This window comes from Dermacentor silvarum, chromosome 9, assembly GCF_013339745.2.
Source record: "Dermacentor silvarum isolate Dsil-2018 chromosome 9, BIME_Dsil_1.4, whole genome shotgun sequence".
Taxonomy (NCBI): domain Eukaryota; kingdom Metazoa; phylum Arthropoda; class Arachnida; order Ixodida; family Ixodidae; genus Dermacentor; species Dermacentor silvarum.
The window spans coordinates 79,821,462-79,843,161 of record NC_051162.1 but is presented as its reverse complement, the minus strand read 5'-3'; the positions used below and the strand labels follow the sequence as shown (position 1 = coordinate 79,843,161).

The window sequence follows — 21,700 nt, the reverse complement described above, 5'->3', positions numbered from 1 at the left end:
ACAGCCGGTTTTCCCCCATTTTTCCTTCTGTTCGGCCGAGAACCAGCACTGCCCCTCGATACAACCCTCTGAGTTAACGCGGCACCCACCAGTGAATATGCACTTGATGCCGTCGCCCGCGCTGCCCACGCAAGGTAAATTGCCCGTGACCGCTTTCTGAACTCCCAAGAGAGTCAAAGGCGTTTGTACGACCGGCGACACCGAAACGTGCACTTCCCGCCTGGTTCTTTGGTGCTTATATGGTCTCCGTCGCGTCAGGGTGGCCTGTCGGAAAAACTGCTGTCTCGTTACACAGGCGCCTACCGAGTGCTTCGTGCCGTGACTCCCGTCACCTACGAGATCGCCCCTGACGCCCCATCTGCTCCCAGTCCAGCGATATCGTGCACGTTACACGACTGAAGCAGTATCACCCTCCCAGTGATGACATTTAGACGCTCCGGGGCGTCGCTTCTGCCGCCGGGGGATTATGCTACACGCGTGTGGTATTTGATTCTTTGAATGAGGCGCGCGGGCGCCATCACTCGAGAAAAGAATAGGAAGAACGAGCTGGGCTCACGCTGTGAATCTAAGCGGCCAGCGCTGCAACCGCTGTTGTAAATACAACCTGTAAATAGTTGCTCGTCTTACTGTCTCGTCCTTCGCGTAACAATATATATATATATATATATATATATATATATATATATATATAAACTGAAGGCGAATGACCGCACTTTAATGTCTGGGAAAAGACGACGACGATGAGTGGGGGTTGTTGTTGACGCTCCAGCTCGCGCTCGCCAGTAACCAGACCTGCCTTTCGAATAGCCTTCTACAACGCCACGTCCAGGCCTGCTTGAAGACCAACACCCCCATTTTAAGAATTGTACTGAAGGCGAATGACCGCGCTTCGATGTAGCTTGTAAACGTCTCCTCCCTGCGTTGGACTCGACTGCGCAAGCGCTGTTCCGCGCAAAGCCGGCGCACGGCGGGTCGACCGAAGACCTCCGCGAAGGCTGCCGTGAAGGTCGACCAGTTCGTGATTTCGGTTTCATAGTTTTTGAGCCAGAGGCCGGCTACATTAGTGACGTAAAAGTGAACGTTCGTGAGCTTGGCGCGGTCATCCCATTTGTTACAAGGGCTCACTCGTTCGTACTCGACGATCCAATCCTCGACGTCCTGGTCGTCGGTGCCGCTAAATATAGGTGGGTCGCGTTGTCGGGGCACGCCAGCACAGTGGATTGTCGGTGGCACGGGAGCAGCTTGCGATGGGCCAGGATCAGTCATGGTGAAAGCTGATGGTAGCGTCCGGCTGCGAAGTTCCACGATGAACAGTACCCCGCACCTCCTACAATTAAAATGGGGGTGTTGGTCTTCAAGCAGGCCTGGACGTGGCGTTGTGAAGGCTATTCGAAAGGCAGGTCTGGTTACTGGCGAGCGCGAGCTAGAGCGTCAACAACCACCACTCATCGTCGTCGTCTTTTCCCAGACATCGAAGCGCGGTCATTCACCTTCAGTACAATATATATATATATATATATATATATATATATATATATATATATATTGTGACGTCTCGGTTGGAACGACGTTTATTAGGCCCGTGAGCTCGTCAGCGAACCAGCGCAGCACACAGGCGATGATGATGAACACATATACAGGCGAAGAGGAGGATAGGTAAAAGTGCGAGGATGATGATGATAACATACAGATGAGGAAGATGTGCGTAATAAACGCCCACACTAATTTCCCCCCGACGTGAAAGCGGCCATCCTGGCCGGCCGTCAAGGTGTCGAGGCACGCCGCGTGAAGGGCGTCATGCGGGAGACGTGGACAACCTCGGTATTGCGGCAACGGCGGTCTGTGGGGGCGTCAAGAGGAGTAACGCGATAGTTGACAGGCGAAGTCTGTCCAAGGACTATGTACGGCCCGATAAACCTTGGCTGGAATTTTTCGCATAAACCAGGGGTGCGAACAGGAGTCAGGAGCAGGACCTCGTCACCAGGTCGAAAAGATACAACGCGATGGCATTCGTCGTAAATATTTTTCCGGTCTTGTTGTCTGGCCTCTGCGTTCAGGCGAGCAAGCTGGCGACAGTGGTCGAGTCGGGAAATGTACTCTTCGCACGATGATAGAGATGTATTAGCCTTGGAGTTGAAGAATGAAACGTCCAGAAAGAAAGTAGGGGAGCGTCCATAAACGAGGTAAAATGGCGAGTAGCCAATTGTGCGCTGCACGGCCGTGTTATAGGCGAAAGTGACGAATGGTAAAAGAACATCCCAGTTTTTGTGGTCTGGTTGAATATAAGCGGCGATCATGTCGGCAAGGGTGCGATGAAACCGCTCGGTCAGGCCGTTAGTCTGGGGGTGATAGCTAGAAGCTGTCTTGTGGGCTGTGCCGGAGGCTTGAAGAACTTCGTTTAGCAGTTGGGAAAGGAACGCCTTTCCACGGTCACTGAGCAGTACACGAGGAGCACCATGGCGTAGAATAATGGCTTCAAGAACGAAGTGAGCAACTTCCGAAGCAGAGCCAGTAAGCACAGAAGCTGTCTCAGCGTAGCGCGTCAGATGGTCGACGGCAGTCACTATCCATCGATTGCCAGCAGTAGTGACCGGAAGGGGCCCGTAAAGGTCGATCCCAACAACCTCGAACGGGGCTGCAGGGCACGGAAGCGGCCGTAATTGGCCGACAGGAGCAGATGTTGGGAGCTTGCGACGCTGGCAGGGAGAGCAGGAACCGACGTATCTGGCGACGCTAGCAGAAAGGCCAGGCCAATAGAAACGACTTCGAATGCGGTCATAGGATTTATGGAACCCAAGGTGGCCAGCTGTCAAATCATCGTGAAAGGCGTTGAGGACACGAAGTCGGAGAGAGCGTGGTTTAACTGGCGCCCAGCGTTGCCCGTCAGGATGGTAAATACGGCGATACAGCACGCCATCGTCCAGCTTACAGTGCGCGAGCTGGCGATGGAGGCGCGCGTTAGGTGGACGAGAAGCCCCAGAGAGGGGATCAATGAAGCGTTGACAGTACGGGTCAGCCAGCTGACGAGAGGCGAATGGCTGATCATCGTCGAAAGGCAGTTGGTACATAGAGGCCAGGGAGGAAACCGTAGCAGTGTCGGTCGAACTGGTGACGTGCGAAGCGATTGCAGAGGCGTCGAGCGGGGCCGTAGGAAGCGGGCAGCGAGAAAGAGCGTCGGCGTCTTGGTGTTTCTTCCCGGACTTGTATATTGACACTACAGTGCACTAGAATATATTGGGTAGTGGAAGGAGCGGCGGCCTCGGCGCGAGGCATATTGTGTAGAAGCTCACCAGATGGCGCGCGCGCTCACTTCCCGAGCACCGGCTGAGGGAGTCAGCGGCAGAACGCAGCAGGCGAGTGCGGCGGCACAGAGGTTCAGAATGCTGTGTTCATTTTTCCTCATGCCAAATATGACAATATGATTTTATGTAAGCAACGCTAAGATCTGTTGCAAGGGATGGCGGGGCACGGTACAGACCTACAATGCATGTTATCGCGATGCACGCACTTCGTGCTGCAGCGGCAGGGTGCACTTTTAGCATCAAAATTTCGCTTTTTTTTTTACCCAGTTGCACTAGTCACAAGTCCCGTTCGAAACATAGAAAATACATTTGTATTGAATAGGACTTAAACAGCGACTCCAACCAAGTAAGGGTATTTATTAACCCGATGTTTCGGAGCCAATTCGGCTCCTTCTTCAGGGGGTATTCTTCGGAGGTGACGGTGTGCAGCTTTTAAAAAGTCCATCGTAAGAAAGGGGAGAGAAAGGGAGGTGGGGAGACACTCGACAGGGCACCTATTATAGACACACGAAAATGGCGAAAGGGTGGGGAGGCTGCGGCGTTGCTGGTCGACTGGGATGGCCGATGCTGGGGGACACTTTACCCGCGGGAAAGCCGTTGAAGGGAGGGGGGGCGATATGTTTTGGTGTTGGTGATCTTCTTTTCGCCGTGTCTCCGAGGCCATAGACATACACAGAGGGTAGGATGCCCTTCACGCGGTTTATATTACGTCGGGCTAATAAATACCCTTACTTGGTTGGAGTCACTGTCTAAGTTCTAATCAATTTTCCCAGCCAGACAGGCAATTCTGTCGAAATGTTTAGCTTAAAATTTGTACTGAATGCATGTATTATACTGCTTCATTCTTCTATCATTATGATTTAAGCAAGCGATGAACATGCGCATTTCAGAATCATGAGCCTCCTGCAGACAGTTTATTTCAGTGACTGTATCACTAGGTAGGGGGGAGGCATTTTCAAGAAACATACTGCAACAGATGAGTTGCACGATAGAGAGTACACAATACCATTTCACATACTTATGTACAGCGGCTCAACTTCAGATATCTTGAAGTCACCCGACTCTTTGGAACGGTTTAAGGACTTCACAAAGAAGTGGAACCGTGTGTGGTAACATAAGAAGCTACAACTTTCACCGTCAAAGATATTCTGCATGGCTGGCGCACCCTATCCGGTCTTCTCGGTTTCTCTTAATAAGAGTAATAACATGCTTAACACGCTCATGATGCAGCTCTTGTGTACTGAATGTGGCTGTGAAAAGGTTTTTCTAATCTTCGAATAAACCTGAAAAGCCACCCGTCTGAATACAGTAGGCTACCATTGTCTCCTTGTGTACTGGGGCGGTATTCTGTAAGAGTCTACCTAGTTCACTGCCCATTTCGGCGGCCGCTGATTCACTGCTGCTTGACGTGCAGGAAGGAGACTGGCTGGCACCTTCCTGCACATCAAGCAGCAGCGAATCAGCGGCCGCCGAAATGAACAGTCCACTATGTAGATTCTTACAGAATACCGCCCCTGGTGTACAGCCTGGTGTACAGCCTGGTGTACTGAGTTGCAGCAAGACTATCAACATCCTCCTTCTTTGGGAGAAGCATTTTGTGGCATTCCCCCATCACACTCCAATTTCAACAAAAACTTCCTGGCACCATAAGCACAAATATAAAAAATGAGCCGGTCGTCACATTTTGCTTGAACACATGAGACATGGTCTGGTACAGGGCCCTGCTTTTGATACCCTGCAGTGGGAATGTCATCATCATCAAGAAGGCTTTGAATTATGTCAGTTTTGCCAGGCTTTGGGCCTTCCATCATGTCTGGCTCAATGAGTGCTGTAAGAACACCAGGCTCAGCATTCCCATTAGCGACGGATCTGGCAAGCCAATAAATACTTAGGCAAGACACAGTAATGACAAACTGTGTACTGGATGGGTATTGCAACCGCTTGACTGCCGTGCTGTACCAAAGCGATTTTCAACTGGGTCCTGACCCAGCTTTGAGGCCATTAAGTACTTGTAGCTAACATTCTTTCTCATGTAGGTCAGCAACGACAGAACGCTTGCAATTGTGACTCTCAGGCCAACAGCAGTAGATGCGGACAGGAAGCCACCTCGACCACCTGCATGCAGCTCTCATTCGGTCAGGCATGTGAAAAACGAAAGAAGCCTTTCCACAGAAGCAGATTCTGGCCGCAGAGCGTGGCTTGGAAATCTGGATGTCATTAATTCAATGATGTCTCGGATCATCCTGCCACAAAAATGCACCAAGAATTTATTTTCTAATATCCACACTGTTTACGATCGTTTGAAGATTGTGCTGGGGCGCTGTCACATCCAGGCTCTCGTTGCCATCCGCACCATCATCTTGAGATGATGAATCATGAACGTCGCGACGAGACAAATGCACCTTTTTCGTGCGTGCAGCTGGGCACACTGCAACCGCGTTTTCTCTCTTGTCTTCTCTGACGCATTTCCTTTGAGAGGTAGGATGGCAAATCAGGCAGGAGCGTGGGCACCGCGGCGTCGGTCAGCGCAGGTTTACCTCGAGGAATCCTTACTTCCTCACCGTTGATGAAGTGAATATGCTGGCGCAAAATAAAATGCGCTTCGAAGTGCCCCTCCCACACAGTTGAAGTCTCGGATAGTGGCTTATCTTAGCAATGAAGATTCCTCTCCCACTGTTTCCACCTGTCATTGTGTTTAGGCACTCCAAAAAGAGACAACGTGCGCCCATTTACTTCTCTAAAACCAGGATACCCGCTCTTGCATCCGGGCGCATAGCAATGCGCATCGCTTTTTTTTTTCTTCTTCTCTTACGTTATCCAAATAGCGACCACAGGGCAGCATCGAACAGACAAATGGTCACGCTCGGCACTTTCAGTAGCTTCACTTGCAAAAACACGAGAAGCACGCTGGCTCGTAACACCAATAACGACGCGGCAAAGCGGTTGCAGCTACGCGGGCAACGCGGGCTCCAACCGGCACGGTCTCCTCGGAAGAGCACACCAGCGCCTCTAGCGGGAGTCTTCGCTCTTGGCTTCACGCTGCCTGTGCGCCCAGCCCTCCGCTCTTTCCACTACCCAATACTTCTAGTTCACTGTAATTGACACGTATACATGTTTATCTTTCGCCGATGGCCGCTTTCCACCGGCTAACAAATGTTAAACGTTATCGCTCGGCGCAGGACGCGCCTGTATCGGAAGTTTCTAGAACGTTATCAATGCTTCTTTCCGTTGCCTGTTTTCACCGACGCTTATGTTATCTGATTGTATGAGCGACGCGAATTGTCTAGAACTTTCTGGAAGATACGCGCGTACCAGGGATTATTCTGGAACCTTCGATGACTCAGGTATAAAAGCTGACGCGTTTTGCCGCTGATCAGATTTTCGACGATCGCCGACTGTGTTCGCCGCTATCGTTGTGCTTTGAGTGTACCTTGCTTTTGTGGGCACAGGTTCGCCCAATAAACAACCAGTTTCGTCGTACACAGTTTTACGACTGTTTTCTTCAGCGTCACTACTACGTGACATCTGGTGGAGGTGCTAGTGCGTTCATGCAGCGAACGCCCCCGCAAAGCCGCGATCCAAGCCCGAAACCGGAGGACAACGCCAACGTCACCAAGGACCAGCGAGCTAGCCGTAGGCAGCAAGGACTTCTGCCGGAGTACGGACTTCTTCCCGAGAAGACCACAGCGATCAAGGCCAGGTCAACGACCTCAATGGCAGCCCCAGCGTCCCCCATCCTGCTGCAACAACCTCGGGAGCCCCCGACCTTCCGTGGATTATCGGCTGAAGACCCTGAAACCTGGCTGGAGACATACGAGCGGACAGCGACTTTCAACAAATGGAGCGACGACGACAAGCTACGCCATGTCTATTTTTCGTTGGATGACGCTGCTCGGACCTGGTTTGAGAACAGAGAGACCACCCTAGCTACGTGGGACCTCTTTCGTGAAAACTTCGTGAGGACCTTCACGAGTGTCGTACGAAAGGAGAGGGCAGAGGTTCTCTTAGAAACCAGAGTGCAATTGCCGAACGAGAACATCGCGATCTTCACGGAGGAGATGACTCGCCTCTTCCGCCACGCCGACCCCGACATGTCTGAAGAAAAGAAAGTTCGGTTCTTGATGCGGGGTGTCAAAGACCAACTATTCGCCGGATTGATGCGCAACCCGCCCAAGACTGTCGCCGAATTTCTTTCCGAGGCTACAACGATCGAGAAGACGCTTGAAATGCGTGTCAGGCAATACAACCGCCGTGCCCTGACCAACTACGCCGACGCTCAAGCGCTAGGCGCCGACGACCTGCGCGAGACCATCAGAGCGGTCGTTCGCGAGGAGCTGCATAAGCTCTTTCCCCGGTCGCAGCCTCACGTGGCATCTATCGCCGACGTCGTCAAAGACGAAGTTCAGCGCTCACTTGGAGTTCCCGATGTGCAGCCACAATCGCCGCAATCCCAGCCGGAAGCGCTGACCTACGCCGCCGTCGCCCGTCGTCAAGGCCCCCCTCCGCGCTCGCGCCAGGGCCCCGTAACGCCGCAGTTCCGTCGTCCACCGCCGCCGCCGCCAGCACGCCCGCCCGTCGCCCAGCGCAGCTACCAGAGGAAGACGGACATTTGGCGCGCCCCCGACCACCGCCCGCTCTGCTATCACTGCGGGGAAGCCGGCCATGTCTACCGCCGATGCCCATACCGCGAAATGGGCCTACGAGGGTTCCCCGTCAACGCGCCGCGTCCCGATCGAGGTGAACGACCACGCGACATCGCCGACTACCTCGCCGGAGCCCAGTGGCAACCACGACCATCCTCACGCTCGCCGTCACCAGGCCGCTACATCTCGCCGCATCGCCGTCAGTACAACGGTCCCACCCGGGGCCGATCTCCCAGCCCTTACCCGGGAAACTAAAGGCAGCAACCGATGGAGGTGCGGTTGCTGTACGACGCAATGCCGAAGATCCTCCGACGCCGCCGACGACGACGATTCGCTATTCATCACGACGAGATCTGAGCACGCCGCCTAGCAACAGCCTTGACAGCACTTCGCCGCCGAAAGAAGACCTTCCGACGCGACGTAGCAGCAGCAGAGCAAGCCGACGCAGCCGTGATCCGACGCCACGAATTAACCGCAACGCCAGACGCCGGTCTACCGATCTAGACGTGCTCATCGATGGCCATAACGTCACCGCTCTCGTCGACACTGGAGCCGACTATTCCGTCTTCAGTGGCCCGTTCGCCGCCAAGTTGAAGAAGGTGAAAACAGCCTGGCAAGGACCCGATATCCGGACAGCTGGAGGCCACCTAATAACGCCGACTGGAATCTGCACAGCGCGAGTCACTTTAAACAACCGCACTTACCCGGCGACCTTCGTAATCCTGCAGCACTGCTCCAGGGATGTCATCCTAGGCATGGACTTTCTAAACCAATACGGTGCAGTCATCGACTTAAGATCCAAGTCGATAACGCTTTCAACGCACAACGCGCTACCACCGGATACAAGCATAAGTTACCATGCCTTGAATGTGCTTGAAGAACAAGTCACCGTTCCGCCTCGCTCCAGCGTAATGATTTCCGTCGGTACCGAAGTGCCTGCAGACATGGAGGGCATCATCGAGGGCGATCATCACCTACTGCTCGACCGTGAAATTTGCGTCGCTAGAGGCATAGCTGAGCTACGTGCAGGGAAAGCAAGGGTGATGCTCACGAACTTCAGCCCTGAATACAAGCACATTAACAAAGGCACCACGGTCGCCTACATCGATGAAATAGTAGAAGCCAGCAGTGCTTTCGCCTTCACCGATTCCAGTGCACCTGCAACGACGACTATAATACCTTAGCCAACTTTCGACGTCAATCAAAACCTTCCCAGGCATAAGAAAGAACTACTAAAAGCTCTGCTCCTGCAATACAAGGACTGCTTCTCGTCGTCGTCAAAAGTTCGACAAACCCCTGTCGCCAAGCACCGCATCATCACCGACGAAAATGTCCGCCCACTCCGTCAGAGCCCGTACCGAGTTTCGGCGCGCGAACGTGAAGCCATAAGGCACCAAGTCGACGAAATGCTACGCGACGACATCATCCAGCCGTCCAAGAGTCCGTGGGCGTCCCCCGTGGTGTTAGTGAAGAAGAAGGATGGAACCCTACGTTTCTGCGTCGATTATCGTCGCCTCAACAAGATCACGAAGAAGGACGTATACCCCCTCCCACGGATTGATGACGCCTTGGATCGACTCTACAACGCACAGTATTTTTCGTCGATGGACCTCAAAACCGGCTACTGGCAAATCGAAGTCGACGAGAGGGACCGGGAGAAGACCGTTTATAACACCAGATGGACTGTTCGAGTTCAAGGTCATGCCGTTTGGTCTTTGCTCGGCACCTGCGACTTTCCAACGCGTCATGGATACAGTACTGGCAGGCTTGAAGTGGCAGACTTGCCTCGTCTATTTGGACGACGTCGTTGTGTTTGCCTCAAGCTTCGAAGAACACCTGCGGCGCCTTGAAACAGTTCTTCAAGCAATCAAAACCTCCGGACTCACGTTAAAGCCAGAAAAGTGCCGCTTCGCATATGAGGAGCTCCTGTTCTTGGGCCACGTCATCAACAAGTCTGGAGTGCTCCCCGACCCTCAGAAAACTGCAGCCATCTCCAACTTTCCCCCGCCCGCTGACAAGAAGGCAGTGCGTAGATTTCTTGGACTGTGCGCCTATTACAGGCGCTTCGTCAAGGATTTTTCACGGATCGCAGAGCCACTGACGTATCTCACGAAGGCCGACGTCGAGTTCAAGTGGGACATGCCGCAACTCAAAGCATTTGAAGAACTGAAGCGACGCCTGCAATCGCCGCCAATACTTGCGCATTTCGACGAAAACGCCGATACCGAAGTCCACACCGACGCAAGCAGCGTAGGACTCGGCGCCGTGCTTGTGCAGAGGACTGATGGACTAGAAAGGGTTGTAAGTTACGCTAGCCGGTCGCTATCGAAGGCGGAAGCAAATTATTCCACAACAGAAAAGGAGTGCCTCGCCATCATCTGGGCTACATCAAAGTTTCGCCCCTACCTCTATGGCAGGCCCTTTAAAGTTGTGAGCGACCACCACGCCTTGTGTTGGCTAGCTAACTTGAAGGATCCTTCAGGTCGCCTCGCACGATGGAGTCTGAGACTTCAAGAATTCAACATCACCGTCGTTTACAAGTCCGGGCGAAAGCACTCTGACGCCGACTGCTTGTCTCGCGCCCCCGTCGAACCGCCGCCACAAGACGACCAGGATGATGACACTTTCTTGGGACCCATCAGTGCCGACGAATTCGCCGAACAACAGCGAGCCGACCCGGAACTAAGGAGCCTTGTAGACTATCTGGAAGGCAAGACCGTCATTGTGCCGAAGGTGTTCAGGCGAGGATTGGCGTCGTTTTTCTTGCAAAACGACATTCTCCTAAAGAAGAACTTCTCGCCTCTCCGAGCCAACTACCTCCTCGTGGTACCCGCAGCATTGCGTCCAGAGGTTCTGCAAGCTCTCCATGACGACCCAACGGCTGGACACCTCGGTTTTTCCCGCACGCTCGCGAGGATACAAGAAAAATACTACTGGCCTCGCCTCTCTGCTGACGTCGCCCATTACGTAAGGACATGCCGAGACTGTCAGCGACGGAAAACACCGCCGACAAGGCCAGCCGGACTTCTACAGCCAATCGAGCCACCTCGCCGACCGTTCCAGCAGATCGGGATGGACTTACTGGGGCCTTTTCCGACGTCGACGTCCGGGAATAAATGGATCGTCGTCGCTACGGACTACCTCACCCGCTACGCCGAAACAAAAGCCTTGCCCAAAGGCAGTGCCGCCGAGGTAGCCCGATTCTTCGTTGAGAACATCCTCCTGCGTCACGGTGCCCCAGAAGTCCTCATCACCGACAGAGGCACGGCCTTTACGGCAGAACTAACTCAAGCCATCCTGCGGTACAGCCAGACAAGCCATCGCCGCACCACCGCCTACCACCCGCAGACGAATGGCCTCACCGAGCGCCTAAATAAGACCATCGCCGACATGCTGGCAATGTACGTCGACGTCGAACACAAGACGTGGGATGCCATCCTTCCGTACGTGACCTTCGCATACAACACGGCCGTGCAAGAAACGACGCACATGGCGCCGTTCAACCTGGTCTACGGACGGAACCCGGCAACGACGCTTGACGCCATGCTACCAGACGTCGCTGACGAAGAAAATCTCGACGTTGCCACTTATTTGCAGCGTGCCGAAGAAGGTCGACAGCTCGCCCGCCTGCGCATCAAGAACCAGCAGAGGACTGACAGCCGACACTACAATCTACGACGACGCTACGTCGAGTACCAGCCCGGCGACCGTGTTTGGGTCTGGACTCCGATACGCCGACGAGGACTTAGCGAGAAACTATTGCGTCGCTATTTCGGACCATATAAGATAATCCGACGTATTGGCGCACTGGACTATGAGGTCGTGCCAGACGGCATTTCGCAATCACAGCGGCGCCGGGCACGACCTGAAGTCATCCACGTGGTGCGTCTTAAGCCTTTCTAAGCCCGCTGACGAGCTTACAGGCACTTTGTTACGTTGTTATTTTCTTTCTTTATTACGCGTCGTTTTGTTTTCGCTTTCGCGTTTGTTTGTAGCATCGGGACGATGCTTTTTAAGGGGAGGGTATTGACACGTATACATGTTTATCTTTCGCCGATGGCCGCTTTCCACCGGCTAACAAATGTTAAACGTTATCGCTCGGCGCAGGACGCGCCTGTATCGGAAGTTTCTAGAACGTTATCAATGCTTCTTTCCGTTGCCTGTTTTCACCGACGCTTATGTTATCTGATTGTATGAGCGACGCGAATTGTCTAGAACTTTCTGGAAGATACACGCGTACCAGGGATTATTCTGGAACCTTCGATGACTCAGGTATAAAAGCTGACGCGTTTTGCCGCTGATCAGATTTTCGACGATCGCCGACTGTGTTCGCCGCTATCGTTGTGCTTTGAGTGTACCTTGCTTTTGTGGGCACAGGTTCGCCCAATAAACAACCAGTTTCGTCGTACACAGTTTCACGACTGTTTTCTTCAGCGTCACTACTACGTGACAATATGATTTCGAAATCATACTCTTGGAGGCGTAAAATCCAGCGACCCAGGCGTCCAGACAAGTTCTTGAGCGTGGAAAGCCAGCATAAAGCGTGGTGGTCCGTAACGATGGTGAAATGGCGGCCGTGGAGATAAGGGCGAAACTTCTGTATCGACCAAACAATAGCCAGGCACTCCTGCTCAGTGATCGTATAGTTCTTTTCGGAAGCGCTGGGTACACGGCTGGCGTATGCAATGACTCTCTCTCGCGAAGAGTTGTCGCGTTGCAGAAGAACAGCACCTATACCGCGGCCGCTAGCGTCTGTGTGTAGGAGAGTCGGTGCGGCCTCATCAAAATGGCAAAGCACAGGTGCAGAGGTGAGGGCGTCCTTCAAGCGTGCAAATGCCAATTCGCATTCCTGAGACCACAGAAAGGGTACACCGGAAGCTAGTAGCTTGTGTAATGGAGCTGCGATGGAGGCAAAGTTCTGGATAAAGCGACGGAAATAAGAGGCGAGGCCAAGGAAACTGCGCAAGTCTTTGGGTCTGTCAGGACGAGGAAAGCGAAGAACTGCAGCAGTCTTATCAGGGTCCGGCTGAATGCCATCCCTGCTCACGACATGACCCAGGATCTTAATGGCTTTGCTGGCGAAACGGCATTTCTTGGTGTTCAGCTGAAGACCAGCGCGGGCGAGGCACGTCAAAACTTCATCCAAGCGTTGTAGGTGCTGATTAAATGTGGATGAAAAAATGACAATGTCGTCCAGATAACACAGGCAGGTCTTCCACTTCAGGCCACGCAACACGGTGTCAATCATGCGCTCAAAAGTCGCAGGCGCGTTGCAGAGCCCGAAAGGCATTACGTTGAACTCGTACAGTCCATCGGGGGTTGCGAACGCCGTTTTTTCTTTATCGTCTTCGTGCATGGGGATTTGCCAATAGCCGGAACGCAGATCCAGGCTGGAAAAGTATTCCGCACCTTGGAGGGAATCAAGGGCGTCATCAATGCGCGGCATAGGGTAGACGTCTTTTCGAGTTATCTTGTTGAGCGCCCGGTAATCGACGCAAAAGCGCACGGAGCCATCTTTTTTGCGGACCAAGACAACAGGAGACGACCAAGAACTAGCCGAGGGGCGAATTACCTTGCGTTCCAGCATGTCTGCGACGTTGTCTTCGATGATTTTCCGCTCGGCTAGAGACACACGGTATGGGCGGCGCCGTACGATAGATGTTTTGTCTGTCAGAATGCGGTGCTCTGCAACGGTTGTTTGGCCCAACGTTGACGAATACACGTCGAAAGAATTGGCGTGTTTTTTCAACAAAGCCAGAAGCTGTTGCGTCTGCGCGGGTTTCAAGTCAGTGCTGATGACTGCTGTAAGGGCCGCGGCCGAAGAAGAATCACCAGAAGATGGGTCCCCAGAAGAGACTGGTGTAAGTGGCAAGACGCAGACAGGCTCCAGATCGGCGACGGATGCAATGGTTGTGCCTTGCGGAAGGAGGATTTTTTCTGGAGTTGCGTTCGTGGCAGTGACCAGTGCAGATCCATTGTGGAATCGAACAACTCCTGATGTAAATGTTATGCCTTTAGTAAGGCAACGTGAAGAAGGGAACACCAAGACGTCACCATGGTCAATGTTGTCGGATAGGAGAGTAACTAGTTGGATTTGTCCTGGGAGTAGTTCCGTATCTTCCGCAGCGGTCAGGTGAAGTGCCGTGTGGGTTTCTTCGCCAAGCAAGTGTTCGGTGTCGGTAAGGTGTATCACACGCTGCCCACAACAAATAGCAGCAGAGGCAGAAGATAGAAAATCCCATCCCAAAATCAGCTGGTGAGAGCACGGGTATAGCACAGCAAACTGTATGTGATGGAGAATGTCATCGATAAGTACACGCGCAGTACAGAAGGCAGCAGGTCGAATAGTGTTCCCTTCGGCTGCAACCAGCGTGGGACCATCGTAAGGCGTCATAACTTTCTTCAGACGGGAACACAAATGAACATTCATAACCGACAAAGCCGCACCAGTATCCACTAAAGCATCCACGGGCACCCCTTCAACGTACACACGAATCATATTGGATGGGCGCGCTGGAGGAATTTCAGTCTTGTGTGTGTATGCAGTTTTTCCTCCGGAAACTGCATCGCTTAGTTTTCCGCGCGAACGGTAGAGGTAAGGGAGGCAGGCCTAAGTGGTGACGATGAGCGGCGGTAGGGTGATGGAGAACGGCGTCTGGCCGAACGGTAAGCGCCTCGTGCATCAGGTGATGCAGGCGGAGATGGAGAGCGCTGCGAAGGTGAAGAGTAACGCCGCCCTTGGTAAGAGGCCCCACTGTAAAAATCGCGCTCACACATATCGTAGCCCCGACGCTCGTCTTGCTGGCGCTTGCGGCAAAAGCGTGATATGTGGCCGCGATAGCCACAATAATAGCACGTAGGACGAGACGGACGCCAAGGGGGGTAGTAGGGGGTGTTCGGTGTACCGTGTGACAGGGAGGTCAGATGGGCCGATGAAGGCTCTGGCGGTGATGACGGGAAGTGAACCGTGGGCGCAGTAGCAACCGACGCGTAAGTTGGTAGCGGCAACGGAGAAGTGACGTGGCCGACAGGCTTGGCAGCAACTTGCGCGTATGTCGGTCGTGCGGTAGTTGGTAATGCTTGAGGGACAGGAGCTTGTGCTGGCACAGCGCAGGTCAAGGACGCCAGTTCTTCCCTGATAACGTCACGCAATGACGCACCAAAAGGTTGGCTGGGATACGTCGAAGGTGAGGTTAACCCCATCGATTGTAACTCTTCGCGTATGAGCGTGCGTATCAGTGTACGTAGGTTATGGTCCCCCGTAGAATGGGCATCGTCAATGTCGGGCTGTAGGCGGACAGACTCGAGCTCATCGAGGCGCTGACAAGTGATTACGACGTCAGCGACGGTAGCCGGATTCTTAGTGGCGAGTGCATTGAAGGCAAGAGTTCCAATGCCTTTGAGAATGTGGCGTACCCTGTGCGACTCCGACATTGAAGAATTCACACGGCGGCAGAGTGCAAGGACGTCCTCGATGTAGGAGGTGTACGACTCACCCAGGTGTTGTTTGCGAGCATCGAGGCTTTTCTTGGCTAGAGTGGACCGAACTGCCGGTGTGCTGAACACTTCACGAAGCTGGTGCTTGAAGAGAGTCCAGTCGGTCAATTCGGGCTCGTGGTTAAAGAACCACGTCTTCGCCACGCCAGACAGATAGAAGGAGACATGGCGTAGTTTATTAACATCATCCCAGTGATTGGCGGAACTGACTCGCTCATAATCGTCCAGCCAGTCTTCGACATCTTCTCCGCGAAGACCAGCGAAGAGATGGGGGTCACGCTGGGCGCTGTTGATGATAAAGGAAGGAGGCACTTGCGATGTCGGAATGGAGGCAATAGGGGCGCCAGGCTGCACGTCCTGCGGCATGCTAGCTGACGGTGGGCGCAAGCGGCGACCTGAACGAAGCTCCAGGAGGCAGACCGGACGGCCAGAGGACGTAGGACCGAAGAGCACACTCCACCACTTGTGACGTCTCGGTTGGAACGACGTTTATTAGGCCCGGGAGCTCGTCAGCGAACCAGCGCAGCACACAGGCGATGATGATGAACACATATACAGGCGAAGAGGAGGATAGGTAAAAGTGCGAGGATGATGATGATAACATACAGATGAGGAAGATGTGCGTAATAAACGCCCACAATATATATATATATATAAGATGTCCTCCTCAGTCCCTACGTCCCCGAATGGGGACAAACGCTTGAGGGCGTCCAGTCAACAAATGTGTTTGTCTACGCAAATTTGAATTTCCCGGCTTAGGAGGGGGTACTTTTTCTCAGCTCCGTAAGATGGCACTCCTAGTCCTGCGATAGAAAAACAAAGCGCGTTCCACAATGGCGTCTTTGAGCAGCAGCGCGCGCTCCCGACCTCGGCGTGAGTACTTTTTTTTTCATACCACATAATAATCACTGCATCCTTACGTGGACAATACACCAGTTGTTCTGAAGGGCGTGCACAAAGTTGTCGTCAGGTTTAGCGTGGGTACTTCGCTGCAGTTTTTTCTTAGACGCTTGTCAATTTCGATGTTTCCGAACGGGGACCATGGTTCATATATACGGGGTGTTTCAGTTAACTTGGGCCAAGTATTAAAATAAAAAGAACATAGGCGCTACGCATGGCAAATTTTCGCAGTATTCTAGTGCGCCGTATCGAGCACGTCATGATATTTTAGGTATCGAAGCACCTTATGCGCCCGGGCTATCGGCGTATCCTGTCGTAATCGTCGTCGTCGTCGAAGTCACGGGAAGCAAGCGGCTCGTGCACGTGCTCGGCACGCGGTGGTGCCACTGCTCCCGCGTTGTCGTCGTCGTCGTCTTCCACAGCGGGCTGCGTTGCCGCTCATCATTCCAGCGTAGTATTTCACTTCTCTTCTAGTCGTCGTAATGGGGACGCCGCGTTTACGGGGTTATGAGCCATTACTTAGGGTAGTATGTGCCCATTAGCGGTGCATCACAGCATGCTTAGCACATCCCCAGGTTTCACGTTAGTGGAGCTGCATTTCGCTCAAAGGGTCATTCGAGCACCGAGTTTTTTTCTTCTAGTTTTCTTTTATTCCAATCCGCCAAGCTCGGTAATTAACAAATATTGCTTATATACTTTTTAAGTTAACTCTAGCGAAAAATCTTCAATACAAAAGTTGTAGCGTTTGTTCAGAAACATCGAAATATTTAATGTGCTGAGCTTCTTTAAAGTGCGCGAAATTAAAAAAAAAAATACCATGTGAATGTCGGCTAACGCGCCGCGCTTTCGGTGCCCTCAAATGTAAGTTGAACAAATTAGCAAATGCTGCTCCACACACTGCGGTCGACTGAACTGGCTGTCATTGCCTGCGATGGACGTTAAGTGACAAACAGGGCGTACCGTTAAAAAAAATACTCAACGAGAAAGCGACCGCCACGTGCGAATGCGAAACGGGACCGAAGGCAGCATATGACGCAGCGCAGGCAGTTTTTTATTTTCGGACCAATGAAGAAATGAGATGGAGGGGGAGAGGGTGACAGTGTGATGACGGACAGAGATAAAAATCATGATCGCAGTCACTGGCAGTCTATTAAGTCGATCCCGATTAGTGGAGTGACTGAGGACCTTCATCGAGAAAGTGCAAGAATTGGGTTGAAGATGAATATGCAGAAGACAAAGATAATGTTCAATAGCCTGGCAAGAGAACAAGAATTCAGGATCGCCAGTCAGCCTCTAGAGTCTGTAAAGGAATATGTTTATCTAGGTCAATTACTCACAGGGGACCCTGATCATGAGAAAGAAATTTACAGAAGAATAAAATTGGGTTGGAGTGCATACGGCAAGCATTGCCAAATCCTGACTGGGAGCTTACCACTGTCGTTGAAAAGAAAAGTGTACAATCATTGCATTCTACCGGTGCTAACATACGGGGCAGAAACTTGGAGGTTAACAAAGAAGCTCGAGAACAAGTTAAGGACCGCACAAAGAGCAATGGAACGAAAAATCTTAGAAGTAACGTTAAGAGACAGGAAGAGAGCGGTGTGGATCAGAGAACAAACGGGGGTAGACGATATTCTAGTTGACATTAAGCGGAAGAAATGGAGCTGGGCAGGCCATGTAATGCGTAGGATGGATAACCGGTGGAACATTAGGGCTACAGAATAGATACCAAGAGAAGGGAAGCGCAGTCGAGGACGGCAGAAAGTCAGGTGGGATGATGAGGTTAGGAAATTCGCAGGTGCAAGTTGGAATACGCTAGCGCAAGACAGGGGTAATTGGAGATCGCAGGGAGAGGCCTTCGTCCTGCAGTGGACATAAATATAGGCTGATGATGATGATTAGTGGAGCAGCCTTTGCTAATTCGTTCAACCTACATTTCGGGGCACTGAAAGCGCGGCGCCTGAGGTGGCAGTCACGTGGTATCTTTTTTTAAAATTTCGCGCACCTTAAAGGAAGGCTAGAAAAACATTAAACAGGGCAGTTAGCACAGATTAAATAATTCGATGTTTCTGAACAAGTTCTACAACCTTTGTATTGAACAGTTTTCGCTAGAGTTAGTATTTAAAAAAAGGTATTTAGCAATCTTTGTTAATTACTGAGCTTGGCGGATTGAAAAATATATCGTGACGTGGTCGATACGGCGCAGAACAATACTGTGAAAATTTGACATGCGTAGCGCCTATGTTTGTTTCTGAATACTTGGCCAAAGTAGCTGAAACACCCTGTATAATAAACCTATATTGGAAATACAATGGTTTGTGTTTTCCAACGTCAAATACAGTAAATGTCCAGAAATGTTCTTCATATATGTGCGTGTGTATGTGTGTGTTTGTTCTTCATACAAACGATTTGTTCCTAAACGGGATTGTACAGTGAAGGAAACAAACGCTGCTGACATATATTCATTAGAACAAATATACGCCTTAAAACAAATAATCCCTTTCTTAAAGCGAAGCTTTCTATGCTTTCCTCCACAGAATTTCAAGCCTTTGATAGGTAGGTTTCTCACCGAGTAAAGTGGGTCGATCCCCGAGACTGTGCTAATTTGCGGTCACCTGGGCAGCATGGGTCAAGTGGCGTGGGTGTCCGTTTCATATCTTTTTGCCTGGCGGGCACTGAATCACTATCCTCGAAAACGCGGTGCCAGACGATTAACAGTCGCATGCACATTACATGGAAGTTAAATGAAAAAAAAAATACTTTTACAAAGGAAGAAGACCATGAAGGCTTCCTTGCGCGTACTAGGGCATGAAAAGTATGCATGCATTAATATATGCCCGTTTACATAACATTTAATCGAGAAATTTTACAGAGCCTTCGCGTAAAGTCGATTCCATGAATCCCGTGTGATTTGTCATAATTTTTGTTCAAATGTCGATCATTACGCCGCCAGACACTCTTGTCGAAATATTCAAGCGGCCTTGTATCTTCTTTTTTTCGGTAGATTCCTAAACAAGGAGCCATGACTTGTCAACAAATACGACGACAGGACAGCGGAGAGCAGAGACCTCGCGCTGAGGCAGCAGGGGCACTACCGGTGCAGCAGCAATTGCCACCGCGTAGCGTTCCTGCCTTCGACGACGCGGAGGAATCTCTGTTTGTCTTTCCCCCGAAACTCTATGCCTTAAGCGCTGCTGTGTCTGGAGCACCCGACCCGAGATGTCTTCCGATGCCACCTGCTTCCTGGTTGGTGGATACGAAGTTGGCGCGACGAAGAAAAAGGTGTCTGTCATGGCCGCCTCTTCAATGACAACGATGTTTGTCGACGCCGGCTGGCTGAAGATTAAAGTTTTTGCTTGCATAAGTGCTAAATAAAAATTTCTCATCCTATGGATGCTCTTGTACGTCTTCCTCGTATAACAGTGACAATGCAGGGCGCATAATCCGGTCGTTTCACGAAACTAGAAGCACACGTCTGAGGAAATTAGGGCGTCAGAGACCGATGTCACTCTCGGCATACATTCAGCATTTTGAATACTTCGTGTACAGAGCTCAGCGGAGGTAAAAAGCGAAGGTAAATTTCGTAGAAATTTGTATGTTCCTTCTTGGGCAAATCTCGTGTTTCACAAATGTTTCACAGCTTGCCCACAAACACGTTTCGCAAAAGCCACTGCAACAAAATTTAACTTGGTCTAAATTGGTTATAAATGCATATCATATACTATCAAAGTAATCTTGGCAAAGCCGCAGGGCTAATAATAGTCTAATTTTCTTCTTAGCACCCTTCAAGTAGCACCTGAGTAGACGACGCGAGTACCTGGCGGTCAGCGGTAGTGAAGCGGGTATGGAAAAAGTCCCAGAACCGCACACGACTGTTCATCTCTATGGCAACTATAGGCCAGCCTAGGCTCCCTGGGGCATCGCTGGCTGAATATCTGCTGGTTCATGGGCGCCACTTTTGGGTTATATTTCTCTTTGTTGTGCACGTGATCTAACTTGTAGCAAGAATGAGGACGCATTGCGTTGCGAGTACAACACGTACTCGAAAACGAGCGATGGCTGTGCCACACACAACGCTGCGCAGAGGAAGACAGAACACGTATTTCTTGTGCCAGCTTTGAGGGCGCAAGCGTGCATCGCACCGCAGCAGGTAATACGTGGCTCGCAAACTAGTCAACGTGCACAAAGCATGTAAACGGCACAGGCTACATTTCGCGAGCTCAGTCACATACCAGTGCACGATCTGCTTGCCAAAACATTTCTCGGGATGGGTAACGTGCGCATATTTCTGTGAAATCGCATAGTTCATTCCAGGGCGCCATGCATTCGACAGATCGGATCACCAGAAATGTACACAAATGTTTTCATCCTGCCTTCCTCACGCAGGTTCATTGGAGGGCCTGTTAGCACTGCTACTTTTTATTTGTTTACAGTAAAATAATGAAATTAAAAAATCACTGACGATTACGTTAATGCTAATGCAAACTTTGAGCTAGAGATGGGCAAAACGGCTCACTTCAGTGAGCGGCTCGGAACGGCTCAGCTCACTGAAATGAACCGGTTCATTTGAACGGCTCACCGGTTGACTTAAACGTGTAACCTGTGTTATGCATGTTCTATAGTTATGTGGCTTTGAAAAAAAAACGATATATGCATAATTTAATAACCGTGTTATCGGTATTTCCGCTATGTTTAGAGAATACTTTTACATATAATAAAAGCATGAATTTTTAGTTGTAATGAAGCTTTCTTTTCTGATATTGAGGATAAAATGCTTATCATACTGTGACAGGAAGAATGCGACGTACTTTTTTCAGAAAAAAAAATGTAACTTCATCGTCATTACAGAAGCTTGTCCGTTTTTGTGCTACTTTAAAATCAACTTTTGTCAAACTAAGAACACAAAACGATTGTACATTATGTTTCAACTTTATTCATTTATTTACATACGTATGTTCACTATAAAATGAGTAAGCTGTAACGCCATGCAATATGAATGTAGAAATCATTTCTTGAAGTACAATACAAAAATCATACGAAAGATCCAGAAAACTGCGGCACATACATTTCATTTTTTTTTCTCTTGAGTGCACGCGCGATACTGGCGATCATGCCATCATACACCAGGACAAAAAAAAAAGAAATGAAGTTCTATTACAACACAACAGATCATTGGCCTCGCTTTATTGACGTGCTAATGATACACGCTCCGAAAATGCACTGAAGTCGATGTTATGGGCGACATTTTCATGACTACATTAATTAGCACAAATGAAGACCAGGACGTAAATTGTACGTTCACCTCTTGTCGTCAAAGGGCCCCTAAACCACCCAGAGGTCGAAATTTAGTTGCGGTGT

General features: G+C 51.0%; 1 long non-coding RNA gene across 1 annotated transcript; it reads left to right on the top strand.

Annotated features, from left to right (window-relative positions):
- The first annotated feature begins 16,263 nt into the window (after positions 1-16,263).
- LOC125940349 (uncharacterized) lies at positions 16,264-19,734 on the top strand. The gene is made up of 2 exons (XR_007463571.1): positions 16,264-16,315; positions 19,347-19,734. It is a non-coding gene; the product is annotated as an uncharacterized LOC125940349 (long non-coding RNA).
- Positions 19,735-21,700: the final 1,966 nt, after the last annotated feature.